The sequence below is a fragment of the Mixophyes fleayi genome, chromosome 6 (genome assembly GCF_038048845.1).
Source record: "Mixophyes fleayi isolate aMixFle1 chromosome 6, aMixFle1.hap1, whole genome shotgun sequence".
Classification (NCBI taxonomy): Eukaryota; Metazoa; Chordata; class Amphibia; order Anura; family Limnodynastidae; genus Mixophyes; species Mixophyes fleayi.
The window spans coordinates 226819482-226838302 of record NC_134407.1 but is presented as its reverse complement, the minus strand read 5'-3'; the positions used below and the strand labels follow the sequence as shown (position 1 = coordinate 226838302).

Sequence of the window (18821 nt, the reverse complement as noted above, 5' to 3'; positions counted from 1 at the left end):
ATATAACTACAGATCATACACAATCTATATCCACACATGTAAAGGAGGAACCGGTCCCATGTGACGATGGAGATCTCACCTACATGACATCTATATAACTACAGATCATACACAATCTACATCTACACATGTAAAGGAGGAACCGGCCCCATGTGACGACGGAGATCTCACCTACATGACATCTATATAACTACAGATCATACACAATCTACATCTACACATGTAAAGGAGGAACCGGTTACACGTGACGATGGAGATCTCACCTACATGACATCTATATAACTACAGATCATACACAATCTACATCCACACATGTAAAGGAGGAACCGGTCCCATGTGACGATGGAGATCTCACCTACATGACATCTATATAACTACAGATCATACACAATCTACATCTACACATGTAAAGGAGGAACCGGTCCCACGTGACGATGGAGATCTCACCTACATGACATTTATATAACTACAGATCATACACAATCTACATCTACACATGTAAAGGAGGAACCGGTCCCATGTGACGATGGAGATCTCACCTACATGACATCTATATAACTACAGATCATACACAATCTACATCCACACATGTAAAGGAGGAACCGGTCCCACATGACGATGGAGATCTCACCTACATGACATTTATATAACTACAGATCATACACAATCTACATCCACACATGTAAAGGAGGAACCGGTCCCATGTGACGATGGAGATCTCACCTACATGACATCTATATAACTACAGATCATACACAATCTATATCCACACATGTAAAGGAGGAACCGGTCCCATGTGACGATGGAGATCTCACCTACATGACATCTATATAACTACAGATCATACACAATCTACATCCACACATGTAAAGGAGGAACCGGTCCCACATGACGATGGAGATCTCACCTACATGACATCTATATAACTACAGATCATACACAATCTACATCTACACATGTAAAGGAGGAACCGGTCCCACGTGACGATGGAGATCTCACCTATATGACATCTATATAACTACAGATCATACACAATCTACATCCACACATGTAAAGGAGGAACCGGCCCCATGTGACGATGGAGATCTCACCTACATGACATCTATATAACTACAGATCATACACAATCTACATCTACACATGTAAAGGAGGAACCGGTCCCACATGACGATGGAGATCTCACCTACATGACATCTATATAACTACAGATCATACACAATCTACATCCACACATGTAAAGGAACCGGTCCCATGTGCCGATGGAGATCTCGCCTACGCTGACATCTATATAACTACAGATCATACACAATCTACATCTACACATGTAAAGGAACCGGTCCCACGTGACGATGGAGATCTCACCTACATGACATCTATATAACTACAGATCATACACAATCTACATCCACACATGTAAAGGAGGAACCAGTCCCATGTGACGATGGAGATCTCACCTACATGACATCTATATAACTACAGATCATACACAATCTACATCCACACGTGTAAAGGAGGAACCGGTCCCACGTGACGATGGAGATCTCACCTACATGACATCTATATAACTACAGATCATACACAATCTACATCTACACATGTAAAGGAGGAATTTACCCCATGTGCCGACGGAGATCTCACCTACATGACATTTATATAACTACAGATCATACACAATCTACATCTACACATGTAAAGGAGGAACCGGTCCCATGTGACGATGGAGATCTCACCTACATGACATTTATATAACTACAGATCATACACAATCTACATCTACACATGTAAAGGAGGAACCGGCCCCATGTGACGATGGAGATCTCACCTACATGACATTTATATAACTACAGATCATACACAATCTACATCTACACATGTAAAGGAGGAACCGGCCCCATGTGACGATGGAGATCTCACCTACATGACATTTATATAACTACATGGCATGCACAATCTACATCCACACATGTAATATATTAATACAGCCTCCTGTAATTGAACATACAGCATTTTGTACAGATACAGAACGTGTGCATTTAATATTCCCCATGGGTTACAAGAGTATCCGACCCACCATTTATCCCACACTTGTACCATTTGTCCAATACAGTGGGATGCAATTACACGCTGCTACAGAAATGTGAAGCTGGCAGTTCTCCTGCATCAAACCCACTACAGCGTCTGTCTGGCCCCATCACATTAAGCACTGCGCCCCAGGTATTATTGGGAGTCTGTTGCCATTAATACAGTGTATACATCACATCCACACTGGTAACTGCAGTTATTAAGAACATTTTTATTTCCAGTAACATTTAATTATGATTCAGCAGAAACGGTACAAAACTGTATAACTGTTCTACAGCAATATTAGTGCACATTAAGGTTACTTTGAAACTGTTATCAGCGATATTACAATATATAACAAATCTTGTAACATCCAACTGCAAATCAGAGACAACTGTACAAAGTAACATTTTCTTCACATGTAGCAGTACGACATAAAAGGTTCTGCAACTTCAAAAATATATACTTAAATGCAAATTAGATAAAGCACAAATACCTTTCAAAGAGGTAGTATCAAAGGTGTGATATCACATCCTATTACACAGATTCTATGTGTATTTAATCTGAACTATGGCTGATCATTAACCTCCAACACTCCAGCACACAATCCACTTACATGGAGCCCTAGACTGAAAAGTAAATGCGTTTGAATTGCTGCACACATGGAGGAAAAATATTATTTTTCTGAACAGCTATTCACCTTAGTTTTATTGTGCTACTATTACTTATAACATACTGCTAATATACTGGAATAAACATCCACAACTTGTAAATACTGGAAATAAGCAAATAAACAGGTTGTACAAACAAACTTGAATAAAAGTAGTACCGGTACTTGTGCCAATAACTTCACTGCAGTGGCTGTTAGTACAACAGTGGAGCCTTCATACCTACAAGTCTCAGCAAGTCCCAGGACAGATGGATTATATGTTTGACTCTTGGGGCTAGATTTACTAAGCTGCGGGTTTGAAAAAGTGGGGATGTTGCCTATAGCAACCAATCAGATTCTAGCTTTCATTTATTTAGTACCTTCTACAAAATGATAGCTAGAATCTGATTGGTTGCTATAGGCAACATCCCCACTTTTTCAAACCCGCAGCTTAGTAAATCTAGCCCTTGGTCTTTACAATGTTAGAGAATAGCTGGACTGGTAAAATCACCAAGAAGTCTGGGGTTACACGTCGTCCTCCACTCCTGCTGGCTCCTCGTAGGATTAAACCTGGAATGGACACAAGAAGCGATCACCAAATTCCCCAGGAATTGGGGGCCAGAAGTCATTATGCGGGGGTTCACGATGCCGGGTCTGCCACTCATTCCCACTGAGTATGGAGGATTTTGTAATATGGATAGGTTGGAGGCTGGCAAAAGCTGCTGCATGGGCTGGGAGGGTGTCACCTGGCGCTGTGAGGATGAGCCGGGGGCGCTGGTGGGGGCGCCAACCCCTGGGCACCCATGCTGCGCTGAAGTAAGCTGTAGTTATCTCTAGATTCCATCTCCGACGGTGGAGGGACCTGCAGCCTTACTCCCATCTCCTGCTCCTGGGCTTGCGCTCTTCTCAATGCCTGCTGCCTGGCCAGGATTCACAATCTCTCTAGGAGCAGGCAGCACATCGGGCACATGCACTCCCTCTTTGGGAAGACACACTTGTGGCCTCTTAGGATGGAAGAATAGCCGTGGCTCCTGCAGCGGACACAGTTGTTGCGGTGCCTGGGCTGCCTGTACTGGCCCCTAGTGGTGGTGAGTCTGCTGGCCATCTCCGCTAGGTATGGTCTCCTGCTCCTCCAGAGAAGACCGAGGGGTGGAGCTCTAAGAACCGCACCACCAAGGACCAGTCAGCAGCATGCTGGGCATAGAGGATTGGTGGATAAGACCTATGGAAGGTAACACATATATATATATATGTACTATATACCCTAATAGCACCTGACATGTTCAGCTCCTGTAACACTAAAAGACCAGAGTTGGAATTAACAGAAGCACTCCAGGTCCAATGAAATGTATAAAGATGTAACTTATTAATTATTATTAGAATCAATGAAATATCTTTGAGTTATATTGATATATATTTATTTAAGGGCAATAAGCCTTTATTATCAAGGTATGTTGGTGAAATATTAAAAACAAAGAAAGAATGGTGAAAACTTCAGAAAATGTGGAGAAATAAAAACTAAACCATTCAGCAATATCACTGTGCTGTCCGCGGATAGAGAGACGGCCAATGCGATGTGTATGGATGGATCAAACCACTATCTTATATATGAGGTGTCAACCTGCGTTAGTCATCTTGTCATAATAATATATTACATACGTGTATATTATGTGCTCTTTACAAATATGTCCAACTGCTGTTAATAATGGTGGTATCAGTTCCAGACGGACAATAAGATCTTAACTAAGGCTCATATTGGATCCAAATTATATAATAAATAGTTTGTTATTTCTTGTTCTGGAATAAGTGACAAATCTCATGCGTAGACATCTATATATAATGTATATATACTCTCCTCTACTTTTTGTAAAATTGATTGTCTAGTAAAATGGTGTCGAGATAGAATTTGTTAATGGTAGATATTGGACGCAGACCTAATACTAGCATAGTCGCCATGGCGTCTGTGACCCGCTTTGCGACTGGGTGACAGCTTTTTTCCTTGCTTCCTCTTGCAACAGATTTTTTAACAGTCAATTGTTGTAAACTACTAGTAGCTTTCTTCTTGGTCTGCTTCTAGGGTTGAAGATCCACCCCCAGCAGCAGGAGCAGCAGCAGTGGGCCTAACGTTCAAGGATTCTTCTGAGGAGTCCTGGATAGGGGAGGAGTCATCTCGCCTTAGAAACTTGGATGCAGGACTAACCAATCATTTGTGAGGATATTGATAATGAAGGTGTTGGGGGTGTAGATTGCAGGTGCTGGGATCTAGCTAAGAGAAGGGAGGTAGCTGATGCTTGACTGCTTGCTGTTATTTTTTAGCATAAGTTTCTGATCTTCTCAAAAGCTTGCCTTGAACTTGTTTCAAATGGCGTAACATGGATGAGGTTCCTAGATGGTTAAGATCCCTCTACCTCTACTGTCTGGTTTTACAAACGCTACAAATGGCTAGACAACTGTTGTCAGGATTTGGGTAAAAATAGTTCCACACATAAGAGGTGGATTTTTTGGTCTTATGTCCAGGCATGACAATGGCCTTCTTCTTATCATGTGCAAAAACTGCTTCCACTGGTGCAGAACTTACACAAACAACATGATCGTCATCAACATCCTCAGTAGCGCCATCGTCAGCTACACAAATATCCCCCTCATCCTGTTGCAAATGCAAAGTATCATCCTGATTTTGTGTATCACCGGCTACACTTGTGCTGCTCATCCACACATTTGCAAAAATGCTGAGAGGAGGCTTCTTTATGAGTATAGTATCAAAAAGGTCAGGCTTACACATAGCACTCGTGGATAGACTCTCCTCAAGGATTTGTGTAATTTCCGAACATATAGTTTGTTCTACTGCCTTACTGGGGGGTTTTTAGCACCGATTTTACTTACAATTTTTTTGGCACCTCTTCTAGACTCTGTTATGTTGATGCAAGACCTTGTCATTCAGACAGAGAAAGATGCCTCACTGACAGTTGCAGGAATATCACTCATAAATAAAGGCAAAGGCCTTAATCTTTCCTTGCCTCTGTGTGTGTAGAATGGCATGTTGGCAAGTTTATGTTTTTCTACACTAAATTTTCCCTTTATTAGAGGTGCTTTTTTCTTTATCAATGTAAAAGCTTGTTTTTTTGGATTTCGGTTTCCCTGTCTTAAACCCACTATGCCAGGGTTTCCCAAAGCCAGTCTTCAGGGCTCCCCAACACTGCAGGTTTTCTGGATCACATGTGACATAATTAGGACCACCTGTGGATCTGTTACAATGTGTCAGTCAGTAATGAACACACCTGTGCTCCACCTGAGAGATATGGAAAACCTGCACTGTTGGGGAGCCCTGAGGACTGGGTTTGGGAAACCCTGCACTATGCCCTTCAACATAGGCTTTTATAGATGATGTTGAAGGACTATTATCATCATGACTGGTGCCATCAGCTGGTTGGTGCTCCTGTTCTTCTGTCGACTGATCATGATCTATGTCGATGAACACACACATTTTTTCCAAAAATTGTTTCAACTTTTTCAGCAAATGACAAATGAGTAGTGTGCACACTGTCAGGCACAGATTTTTGTGAACAACGCTGTCAGATAGTATACATACACTCAGGGCCGGTCTGGCCATCTGGCACTTCTGGCAAATGCCAGAAGGGCCGATGGCTACATGGGCCAGTCCGCATGCCCGCCCAAGCAGCAGCACCTCCCTGCACGCTGTTTGGCGGACAGAGGCTCAGTGACGTGCGGCCGATGCAAGTAATGACATGGGACGGCACCTGTCACGTGGTGCAGTCCCATGTGATTACTTGCATAGGCAGCAGGTCACTGACTCTCCGTTCGCTGAGCAGCGCGCAGGAAGGTGCTGCTGCTTGGGCGGGCATGTGGGTGGCTGGATCGGATGTAAACAGTGTGTATGTGTCCCCACATGTTTCTATAGTGTGTGTGTCCACATGTTGCTATAGTGTGTGTGTGCCCACATGTTGCTATAGTGTGTGTGTGTGTGTGTGTGTGTGTGTGTGTGGCCCGATGTTGCTATAATGTGTGGCCATGTTAATATAGTGTGTGTGTGTGTGTGTGTGGCCCCATGTTAACATGTTAACATAGCGTATGTGTGCAGCACCTGGTTGGAGGGAAATAGGTTTACTTATTATAGGTGAATATTATTATTGTGGGGACTGGAGAGAGGCCTTATTATAAAGCGTGAGTGCTATTGTTTTAACACCAGGGCTGTTTGGAGTTTTATTTCAATATAGGGCATCCAATATTCCAGGATCAAGACAAGAAAGAACTGAGATAAAGAATCCATCTGCTACAAGTGGTGAAAGTGACCAAGACAGATAGGAGAGAGCAGGACAGTCTGCCAACTGTCCTGAATCAGATGGGGCAGTCCTGAATTTGGGTGACTGTCTCACTTAGTCAGGATTTGGTCCGACTGCAAGGACAGTTGGGAGCAGACCCGCCATCAGGAGGATAAGGCCAGTACAGTTGTGAGGGGCCCGGACAGACCTCTCCGTCTGTCCGGGTCCCTCACTCTGATTGACCGTGCTGCCCCTTCTTTCCGCGATGCTGCAGCTCCCAGGCACTGATAGGCTGGGAGCTTGGCGCGGTGACGTTATCACTGTGTGCCGCGCTCCCAGTGTATCAGTGACAGGGAGCCACAGCATCGCGGAGAAGGTAAGTTTATTAGGTATTCATTTTCATAGGAGAGTGGCAGATAGAAGAGGGGACATTAACTGTGCCTGGGGGACAACGACATAAACTGTGGGGGTGGGGACATTAAATGTGATAGAGGGGGGGGGGGAGGGGGACATTAACTGTGATTTGGGGAGGCAGGGGGGAAATTAACTGATTGGGGGAGGGAGATGGGGACACTAACTGTGATTGGGGGAGGGAGAGGGGGACATTAACTGTGATTGGGGAGGGAGAGAGGGACATTAACTGTGATTGGGGGAGGGAGAGGGGACATTTTCTTTAGGGGGAAGGGAACCTTTACTGTGATGAGGAAGTGGGGGGAATGTACTGTGATGAGGGATAGGGGGTGTATGTATGGTGAAGAGGGAGAGGGCCCATGTATGGGGATGGGGGCCCATGTATGGGGAGGGGGCCCTGCCAGATTAATTGGTACTGGGCCCCACAGTTTCTGATGGCAGCCCTGGTTGGAAGATATGTTCCGCTTCACAATGTAGTGCTTGTGAAAGCAGAACTGTGTGCTTCTAACAGTAGTGCCTGTGTATGTGTCTAAAATGATAACCATGTTACATAATAGGGGCCCTTTTGTCTTAAATACCCTGGCCCCCTGAGCCTTAATCCCAGCTCTGGTTAGGAGAAGGGAACTAATAGCTGCTCCCAGTTCCCGGACAGGACACAGCCTGCAAAGCAAGCCGAGGAGCTCTAAGTATCACAAGATTTGGTAATCTTGTAAGACAAAGAGCTTCCCTGCTCACTCTACAGGAAGTTCCCACCCTGATGGATGTCAGCAGCACCAGAAGAATAGATAAGTACAGTGGGCTGGGGGTGTCATAATGTGCCTGGGGGGATGGCGTGATGTGGCTGGGAGGGCGTGATAAATGTAATGTTTTTGTCACGTATCGGAGTCTTAGCCCTGTTTACACCACTCGGCGGTACCATATTACCGTACATCTTCCTCCTGCTTGTATGCAACATTTTATCCTGGGACAAGGGTGACTTCTGTCTGCAGCATTGGATGCTGCCATCTTGGGTGAGACATTTGCTAAACTTCCTGCTGAGTCTGAACACCTGATCCCATTCCCCAATTGGCTTCCTCTGCAGACTATAAGAGTCCCCTCCTACACACAGCAAGTTACCAATGCAACACATCCTTAGTTCCAGATCTGCAGTTGCTGTTTTGCTGCTCCAAACTACCTGCTGTATACAGAGCCCTACCCTTCGTGTGTTTATCAGCTTCATCCATATTGCTGCTTCAATCCTCCCGCTATGTACAGGTCTCCACCATTACCTCTGAGTGAATTCAGCCTCAATCTGCTGCTATGTTATAAACTTCTCTCAGTGAGTTCAACTTCACTATTATATGAAATGCAAACCTTTAACCATTTGTGTAAATTCAACTTCATCTGTTGCTGCTACATGAACTACAAACCATGAACCATTTGTGTGAATTCAGCTTAATTCCCTGCTGAAATAAATACCTTGGTTAGTTATTCCTCGTGTGGATTCACCTTCTTTGCACCTGCTTGTGTACTGATTCCAGCGGTTGTCTTCTGTATGGTTCCCTCTCCTACATCCTGTATACAGGACTCAAGCAAGCTCTATGAGCAAGACATTTATCCGGCCCCCCAGTTTCCACTACACACCTGCCACAGCTAGTCCCTGGGGTCCCGAGACGGATCCCAGTAACCCTATTGCCGTGACAGTTTTATTATAATGTGTGTATCAATGCCCCATGTTGGCCACACCCACAACACAATGTGGTCATGTCCTTTTCGGCGCCTCCACTGCGTGGCAGCACATAGTTTGTTTCCTGCTGGAACTGAGGTGAGCCTGTGTACTTTAAATGCCAGGGCTGATTTTTAGTCTCAGTCCGGCCCTGCATACACTACAGTGTGCAATTTGCATAAAATAAGAAAAAGTTGCCTTTTGGAAGAAAATGACAAATGAGTAGAGCTCACACTGTCAGGCAGTGATTAAGGTTGTGCTGCAGGATAAAATGACATTTGCTGCTGGAGACTAGAGAGTTGCAATAACGCCCTTCGGTGTCTGTGTGAGCAAATGGTGCCGGATCTACTGGGGAGGAAGAGACTTATGTAATCCAAAACCTGCGAGATCTAACAACTTAACGATGGCGTTTTGCCTCGTCGTCAGATTCGAGGAAGTGGGCGAGTACCGAGCATGGTCGGCTCAGTACTTAGATTAACTAAACTCAGGGGGGGCTCGGTCCTATGTTGATGATATACATTCCAGCTGTATGGATGTTGATTATATTTTAAAATGTTAATATATACTGTGTGACCACCATAACTCAGTGATGTCAATATACCTTTGAGCATATACTGTGTACATATATTTATAGCTATTTTTAGATTTTCATTAATAAAGACAGCTGCTTTTACAAACTTTTAGAGTACTCCTGCCACCGTTTCATGCCCATCATATTATGGAAATTGCTTTTCCTCTTGTGTATTTTCTAGTGTTTCAAAAGAGATGATCTTCGTGTAAAGCTCTTGCTACATTCATAACATGGCTGCTCACCTGTGTCAATAGTTTGATGTGCACACAAGAGATAATTTACATGTAAAACATTTTCCCACATTCAGAACATGGAAATGGTTTCTCACCTGTGCGAGTTCTCTGGTGCTTAATAAAACCTGTTGTGTCTATAAACCATTTCCCATAGAGCATAAAGATGGTTTCTCCACCGTGTGAATTCACTGATATCGATCAAGATGGCTGGGAACTGGAAAGCATATCCCACACACAGGACATGGAAAAGTTTTCACACCAGTGTGAATTAACTTATGTGTAGGAGGACTTGATTCTTTGTAAAAACACGTCTCACACTTTGAACTTGAAAATGGTTTCTTACCTGTGTGACTTATCTGATGTTTGACAAGACTGGATTTAACTGTAAAACATTTCCCACACCCAGAATATGAAAATGTTTTTTCACCTGCGTGAGGTTTCTGATGTGCAAACAGACTTGATTTGACTTTAAAACATTTCCCACAATTTAAACAGGCAAATATTTTATTACCTCTATGAGCTATAATATGTGGAAGAATGACATATCTGCACTATGAAGTACTGGATATATATATATATATATATATTTAAGGTAAATCATGGAGAATCTTGTACGATATCTTCTATTTTACCATCTGGAAATAAAATAAGATATTCCTCCAATGTATTCCTGCTGTTGTGTTTATCTGCTGAAATCAACATACATGTGATAGACACATTGGGCCTGCTTCATTAAGGAAAGTACGGCAAAGAAAATTAGTACGTTTTCTCCTGGACAAACCATCAGAGCCGTAACTAGGCATGTGCGGGCGGTGCCATCGCCCAGGGCGCAAGGTTAAGGGGGCGCAGCAGCTGACTGCTACCTGTATCTACAGGCTTTTACTTCCGCAGTGAAACGCATGTGCGTTCCACTGACAGGAAGTTCGGCATTTGGAAAGCAAACTTGCACTGTAAGTGGAACGCACATGCGTTCCACCGGGGAAGTAAAAGGCTGATATCTCTCTCTCTCTCTCTCCCCCCAACCGCCCCCCCAGTCTTGTCTTCTGATCTTTGCTGCAGGACCACTTTAATAACACTAATGTTCTTAACTTTTTGACAGCAGTAAAGTGTTTGAAAAAGGGGGGGGGGCATATTAAACACTTAAATTCAAATGCCAGCAATCAATTGGTTTGTGATGTGCAACAGGACAGGTCAGTGAAATTCTTTCAAACTCCATTTTTATGTTTGGTTGCTATGTAGATGACATATACTCTAATCCTAGCTACTGTATAAATGATCACCTTACAGGAAATCCTATTACATACATGAAGTAACTGATGTTACTCTACGTAATTATTACTGTATGTAGTACTACATAGCAGGGAGATAAATGGAGATCTCCCAAACACACTGGTGGAAAAAGGTCATGTCTCAAAGAATTTATTTACATGTAAAAACATATAGAGATCAATAGGAGGGGTTTACATGAGATGTGCATATACAGGCTGAACTGATGCCCCATGACATACAGTTATATTATAGTATCAAAACCTGTTTTTGAATAATGTTCATTAACATAATATTTTGTAAGATGATATATCAGCCCAGATGATTTGCAATAGTGTCTGGGGGAGGTTAATCCATGCAGTCCTTTTGATTAGGTTGTCTATAAAGTCACCACCTCATAAAGCACACTGTGGTGGTGTGGTTACTTGATTTGCTTGACTGAAGGTCTCGTTATGTGGTGTTTATCGTTTTAATATGACGTAGCCAATATTTATAACTATGGGAGATCTAATATTGCCCTCCTCCCCTCTGTAAATGAATGACAATGGAACAAACACCTTGTTTAGGTAGAACTGATATGAATATTTATTAAATGGTCTGAACATTATCTTTTACATTTCTGGTACATTTTACACAAGTGCCAGTTCTAAAGATTGTTAGCTATTTAGTTCTAAAAGCAGATTGTAGTTTTTGAAATTAGATTTTAGTGTTCCCCCTTATGGTTAAAATAGTGCATTCTCTATTGCCCAAAGCACCTTTTTACATATCACAGTGTTTTGAGGGGCAAAGGAAGCTGCATGGTACAGTGTGATGAAGAGAGCCATTACTATGACATAATATGAACTGGAGGCATTACTGTGCCATAATATGAATATAATATGAAATAACAGATTTTTGTCAGGTAAGGTACTCTTTAATATTTCTTCTTTAACATTTTAAAACTTTCTTATAACAATCTAGTTTTGTGTATCTATTTTACTGTTCTTATTTGAGTATTAAGTGCATGAAATATTAGAATACCTTTCGGTATATATTTTTGCATACTTTAAATGGTCATTAGGGCAGAAAACCGGTTGTTAATTTATTTGAATCCCACCAGTGTGTGTGTGTGTTTGTGTGATATATATATATATATATATATATAAAATGTATTTGCAAATATGTGTAGCTTAATTCTTTCAGTAAAGTGCTAGCCACACCCCCACATTAGGTTGGCCACGCCCACTTGACAAATGTCAATCCCACTTAGAGGGGGGCACTGGTGCCCTTTCTCACCCAGGACACTAAAATGTCTAATTACAGCACTGCAAACCACGTTACAATGCAAGGGTGCAGATTAGTTTATGATTTTGCACACAAGTTAATTAGTGGCTGTTTTTTCATGTAGCACACAAATACTTGATAGCTTTATTTTTAAACTCAAATTTAAAGATTATCTAGGGCATGTCTTACCCCAACAATAAATCTGTCCCTACATTTTAAATTTACCTCCTCATCCAATGCACCATGGTTTTGCTCAGGTGCAAAGTTACTCCATTCTTTTTGCTTTACTTTCCTTAAAGAATTAGACCCATTATTTTTACATTGAGGATCAGATTATAATGCCTCCCAAATGTTCATGCTATTGGTGAGTTCAAGATGTTCAGTTATTTAATTTTTTAATCTACTAATACTCCATTACAGTTTGTTAGGATTTATTTTCAGTCAGGCATGTAGGACCTCTATGCTACCAGAGGTACTGCTCTTATACTTGGACACTTTTTCCTCACCTGACGGATTTAATCTCACTCCCTTATATAATCACCTGTGCCTGGACTGCCTATTCCAGCAAACTGTGCCACTTCAATTGGCTCTGCTGTTGGTCTCTCTCTGATACTATGTTGATCTGGTCCTGATTATCCCCTGGTACCTGACTCTTGTTTGTTCCATCGTTTTGCACCTTTTCTTGTGACCCAGACCCCGGCCTTAGATGACTTTGCTCCTGTCTACTCCCTGGTATTGTTGTGGATCTCTCAGCTTCTGATCCTAGCTTGCCTGAACTTCCTCCAGTCTGATTCTTCCCTGGATCATCTAGTGTCTCCTGCTACCACAGCTAAACCTGGACATTCATGTATCATGTACCTGCAGCCATCCTATTCTGCCTGGTCTCTAGTAACTAGGGTTTCTCAGCTAAGCCTGGCAATTGCGCTGTCCTGTGCCTTCACTTCAAACACTATACCTGGGAACCTGCATCTCCAGCTTCTGAGCTAAACCTGGTATATGCTGATATCAATATCTGCAGTTTACTCTTTCTACGCGATATCCAGCATTTCCAGCTTCCAAGCTTAACCTGGTAATACTGCTGTCATGTGCCTGCACTCCACCCATTGTACCTGCTACTCCTATAGACTATTATTTGCTGTTTATCATTGACTGCATTTAGTTATTCCTGTGTGATCTGTGTGTACTCTCCATGGTATTCATAGGGGGAACCATAACACAGTTATAAATTACATACAGCATATATGCCTTTGTTAAAGTAATAAAATAATTCCTTCAGCAAAAGAAACTTTAAGAATAAAATTATATCATTGTTTATTTACAAAAGAAAAATCTTGCGATCATTTTCAATCTCTGAAAACTCTGGTCGTCCAACAGACCAAACAATTACTTTTTGTTCCAGCAAAAGTAGGTTGTACTACAATTTACAAATATCATATTACAATTGGCTGAGAAGGTATATAGGCGTATCCTGATCCTTATGGGTCTCCTGGATGCAATGGAGAAATTGAAGAAGTCTGTGCAAGTGTTTGTTCAAAATCTCTTGATTGGAAACATCTGTTCTTTGAATAACGCCTTCATTCCTGTTCATATCCCTCTCATCAGCTCACACGCAAGGATTAAATTGACATAATAATACCACATCAAATATTAATGATAAATTAATGATAAAACAATATAAATATTTTCATGTTAATAAATTGTCTTCATCCAAAATAAAAAAATCTTTGACACCTTATTGGCTGAACAGATAAAACATTGGCTTAAAATATAATACTGGATGAAGACAATTTATTAACATGAAAATATTTACCGTATATACTCGAGTATAAGTCGACCCGAATATAAGCCGAGACACCTAATTTTACCTCAAAAACTGGGAAAACTTATTGACTCGAGTATAAGCCTAGGGTGGGAAATGCAGCAGCTACTGGTAAATTTCAAAAATAAAAATATTGGGGGGTGGCTTCTATGCATTAGATAAATACATATACAGCTAGTACCATATAGCCACACAGCTTAAACTCACTCTTCTTGGGTACATAAAGTACATAATATATACCCATATCTACTATAATCTATAATCCACATCTAGAGCAATCCGGATTGATAATAACCATATGTGCACATGATGATATAGAAGCATCTGCTAAATAGCAGCTTGACTTATACTCTATTAAAAATCACATCAGCACATAACGTGTACAGATACAAATCGGAGCATCCGCTGAAACTAATATATATGTATGAGATCTTGAGCATATAAGTATAGGTCAGCGCCACATGGGTATGCCAATGGAGTTAACTCCCGGTATAAGTAGTTAACATTTGCTCCTGAAAAATCCACAATGGAAATGCAGATGGAGTAACGGACACCGTTTCATTCAAATACCAGCTTGGATAAACACAGTCCTAGGACACAAAGGTACAACGATGAAATGACTCGATAAAATCACTTAGCTGGATGACAGATAGAAGTCCGCGGCTTTCTCCTCTAAGACAGGCTTTAAGGTCCCGGCGTCTGCTAGATTCTGGTGTGTAACGAGCAGCTCACGTGTCTCTGACCAGCGGGGATAGAGGAAATGACAGGCTCCATTACATCTAACTTTATTATTCCCTGTGCAATGAATACACATACACGGGGCTACAATAAAATGGTGGCTGACCAAGCGGGACAAAGCGGGAGAGACAGGAGACCGGAGACCAGGTAAGTAGGACTCGAGTATAAGCCGAGGGGAGCTTTTTCAGCACAAAAAATGTGCTGAAAAACTCGGCTTATACTCGAGTATATACGGTATATTGTTTTATCATTAATATTTGATGTTAGATAGGTAGGATGAGAACCAGGATAGGACAATTGTAAAGCGCTACGGAATTTGCTGGCGCTATATAAATAAATGTTGATGATGATAATACAAGCACATTACCAAGCACATTGCATAGACCCAGCCCCAGTAACACCCAGTGTCACGTCTGAGGATCTGTCCATACCCAGTCTCTGGAGTTAGGCTGGTTTGTCTACGTACACAAAGCTGGGTGGCCTGATTATGTTCCTTTGTATGTAAGTGAAAGGACAGGAACAGGTGGTGATAGACTAGCAGAGGAGACCAGGGAGGAACCGAAATGCTGGGTGATGAAAACTGAACAGAACCTGAATGCTGGAACCAGAATGGAGCTGGTAATGCTGGAACCGGAATGGAGCTGGTAATGCTGGAACCGGAATGGAGCTGGTAATGCTGGAACCGGAATGGAGCTGGTAATGCTGGAACCAGAATGGAGCTGGTAATGCTGGAACCAGAGTGGAGCTGGTAATGCTGGAACCGGAATGGAGCTGGTAATGCTGGAACCGGAATGGAGCTGGTAATGCTGGAACCGGAATGGAGCTGGTAATGCTGGAACCAGAATGGAGCTGGTAATGCTGGAACCAGAATGGAGCTGGTAATGCTGGAACCAGAATGGAGCTGGTAATGCTAGAACCAGAATGGAGCTGGTAATGCTGGAACCGGAATGGAGCTGGTAATGCTGGAACCGGAATGGAGCTGGTAATGCTGGAACCGGAATGGAGCTGGTAATGCTGGAACCGGAATGGAGCTGGTAATGCTGGAACCGGAATGGAGCTGGTAATGCTGGAACCGGAATGGAGCTGGTAATGCTGGAACCAGAGTGGAGCTGGTAATGCTGGAACCGGAATGGAGCTGGTAATGCTGGAACCGGAATGGAGCTGGTAATGCTGGAACCGGAATGGAGCTGGTAATGCTGGAACCGGAATGGAGCTGGTAATGCTGGAACCGGAATGGAGCTGGTAATGCTGGAACCGGAATGGAGCTGGTAATGCTGGAACCGGAATGGAGCTGGTAATGCTGGAACCGGAATGGAGCTGGTAATGCTGGAACCGGAGTGGAGCTGGTAATGCTGGAACCGGAATGGAGCTGGTAATGCTGGAACCGGAATGGAGCTGGTAATGCTGGAACCAGAATGGAGCTGGTAATGCTGGAACCGGAATGGAGCTGGTAATGCTGGAACCGGAATGGAGCTGGTAATGCTGGAACCGGAATGGAGCTGGTAATGCTGGAACCAGAATGGAGCTGGTAATGCTGGAACCAGAGTGGAGCTGGTAATGCTGGAACCGGAATGGAGCTGGTAATGCTGGAACCGGAATGGAGCTGGTAATGCTGGAACCAGAATGGAGCTGGTAATGCTGGAACCAGAGTGGAGCTGGTAATGCTGGAACCAGAGTGGAGCTGGTAATGCTGGAACCAGAGTGGAGCTGGTAATGCTGGAACCGGAATGGAGCTGGTAATGCTGGAACCGGAATGGAGCTGGTAATGCTGGAACCGGAATGGAGCTGGTAATGCTGGAACCGGAATGGAGCTGGTTATGCTGGAACCGGAATGGTGCTGGTAATGCTGGAACCGGAATGGAGCTGGTAATGCTGGAACCGGAATGGAGCTGGTAATGCTGGAACCAGAATGGAGCTGGTAATGCTGGAACCAGAATGGAGCTGGTAATGCTGGAACCAGAATGGAGCTGGTAATGCTGGAACCGGAATGGTGCTGGTAATGCTGGAACCGGAATGGAGCTGGTAATGCTGGAACCGGAATGGTGCTGGTAATGCTGGAACCGGAATGGTGCTGGTAATGCTGGAACCGGAATGGAGCTGGTAATGCTGGAACCGGAATGGAGCTGGTAATGCTGGAACCGGAATGGAGCTGGTAATGCTGGAACCGGAATGGAGCTGGTAATGCTGGAACCGGAATGGAGCTGGTAATGCTGGAACCGGAATGGAGCTGGTAATGCTGGAACCAGAGTGGAGCTGGTAATGCTGGAACCAGAATGGAGCTGGTAATGCTGGAACCAGAATGGAGCTGGTAATGCTTGAACCAGAATGGAGCTGGTAATGCTGGAACCAGAGTGGAGCTGGTAATGCTGGAACCAGAATGGAGCTGGTAATGCTGGAACCAGAATGGAGCTGGTAATGCTAGAACCGGAATGGAGCTGGTAATGCTAGAACCGGAATGGAGCTGGTAATGCTGGAACCAGAATGGAGCTGGTAATGCTGGAACCGGAATGGAGCTGGTAATGCTAGAACCGGAATGGAGCTGGTAATGCTAGAACCGGAATGGAGCTGGTAATGCTGGAACCAGAGTGGAGCTGGTAATGCTGGAACCAGAGTGGAGCTGGTAATGCTGGAACCAGAATGGAGCTGGTAATGCTGGAACCAGAATGGTGCTGGTAATGCTGGAACCGGAATGGAGCTGGTAATGCTGGAACAGGACTGGAGCTGGTAATGCTGGAACAGGACTGGAGCTGGTAATGCTGGAACCGGAATGGAGCTGGTAATGCTGGAACCGGAATGGAGCTGGTAATGCTGGAACCGGAATGGAGCTGGTAATGCTGGAACCGGAATGGTGCTGGTAATGCTGGAACCGGAATGGAGCTGGTAATGCTGGAACCGGAATGGAGCTGGTAATGCTGGAACCGGAATGGTGCTGGTAATGCTGGAACCGGAATGGAGCTGGTAATGCTGGAACCGGAATGGTGCTGGTAATGCTGGAACCGGAATGGTGCTGGTAATGCTGGAACCGGAATGGAGCTGGTAATGCTGGAACCGGAATGGAGCTGGTAATGCTGGAACCGGAATGGAGCTGGTAATGCTGGAACCGGAATGGAGCTGGTAATGCTGGAACAGGACTGGAGCTGGTAATGCTGGAACCAGAATGGAGCTGGTAATGCTGGAACCGGAATGGAGCTGGTAATGCTGGAACCAGAATGGAGCTGGTAATGCTGGAACCAGAGTGGAGCTGGTAATGCTGGAACCAGAATGGAGCTGGTAATGCTGGAACCAGAATGGAGCTGGTAATGCTGGAACCAGAATGGAGCTGGTAATGCTGGAACCAGAGTGGAGCTGGTAATGCTGGAACCAGAATGGAGCTGGTAATGCTGGAACCAGAATGGAGCTGGTAATGCTGGAACCAGAATGGAGCTGGTAATGCTGGAACCGGAATGGAGCTGGTAATGCTAGAACCAGAATGGAGCTGGTAATGCTAGAACCGGAATGGAGCTGGTAATGCTGGAACCGGAATGGAGCTGGTAATGCTAGAACCGGAATGGAGCTGGTAATGCTAGAACCGGAATGGAGCTGGTAATGCTGGAACCAGAGTGGAGCTGGTAATGCTGGAACCAGAGTGGAGCTGGTAATGCTGGAACCAGAATGGAGCTGGTAATGCTGGAACCAGAATGGAGCTGGTAATGCTGGAACCAGAGTGGAGCTGGTAATGCTGGAACCAGAATGAAGCTGTAATGCTGGAACCAGAATGGAGCTGGTAATGCTGGAACCAGAATGGAGCTGGTAATGCTGGAACCAGAATGGAGCTGGTAATGCTGG

General features: G+C 43.8%; 1 protein-coding gene across 3 annotated transcripts in view; it reads left to right on the top strand.

Annotated features, from left to right (window-relative positions):
* LOC142160089 (uncharacterized) overlaps positions 1–18821 on the top strand; it is a 122090-nt gene that overhangs the window by 35641 nt on the left and 67628 nt on the right. The window lies entirely within an intron of this gene.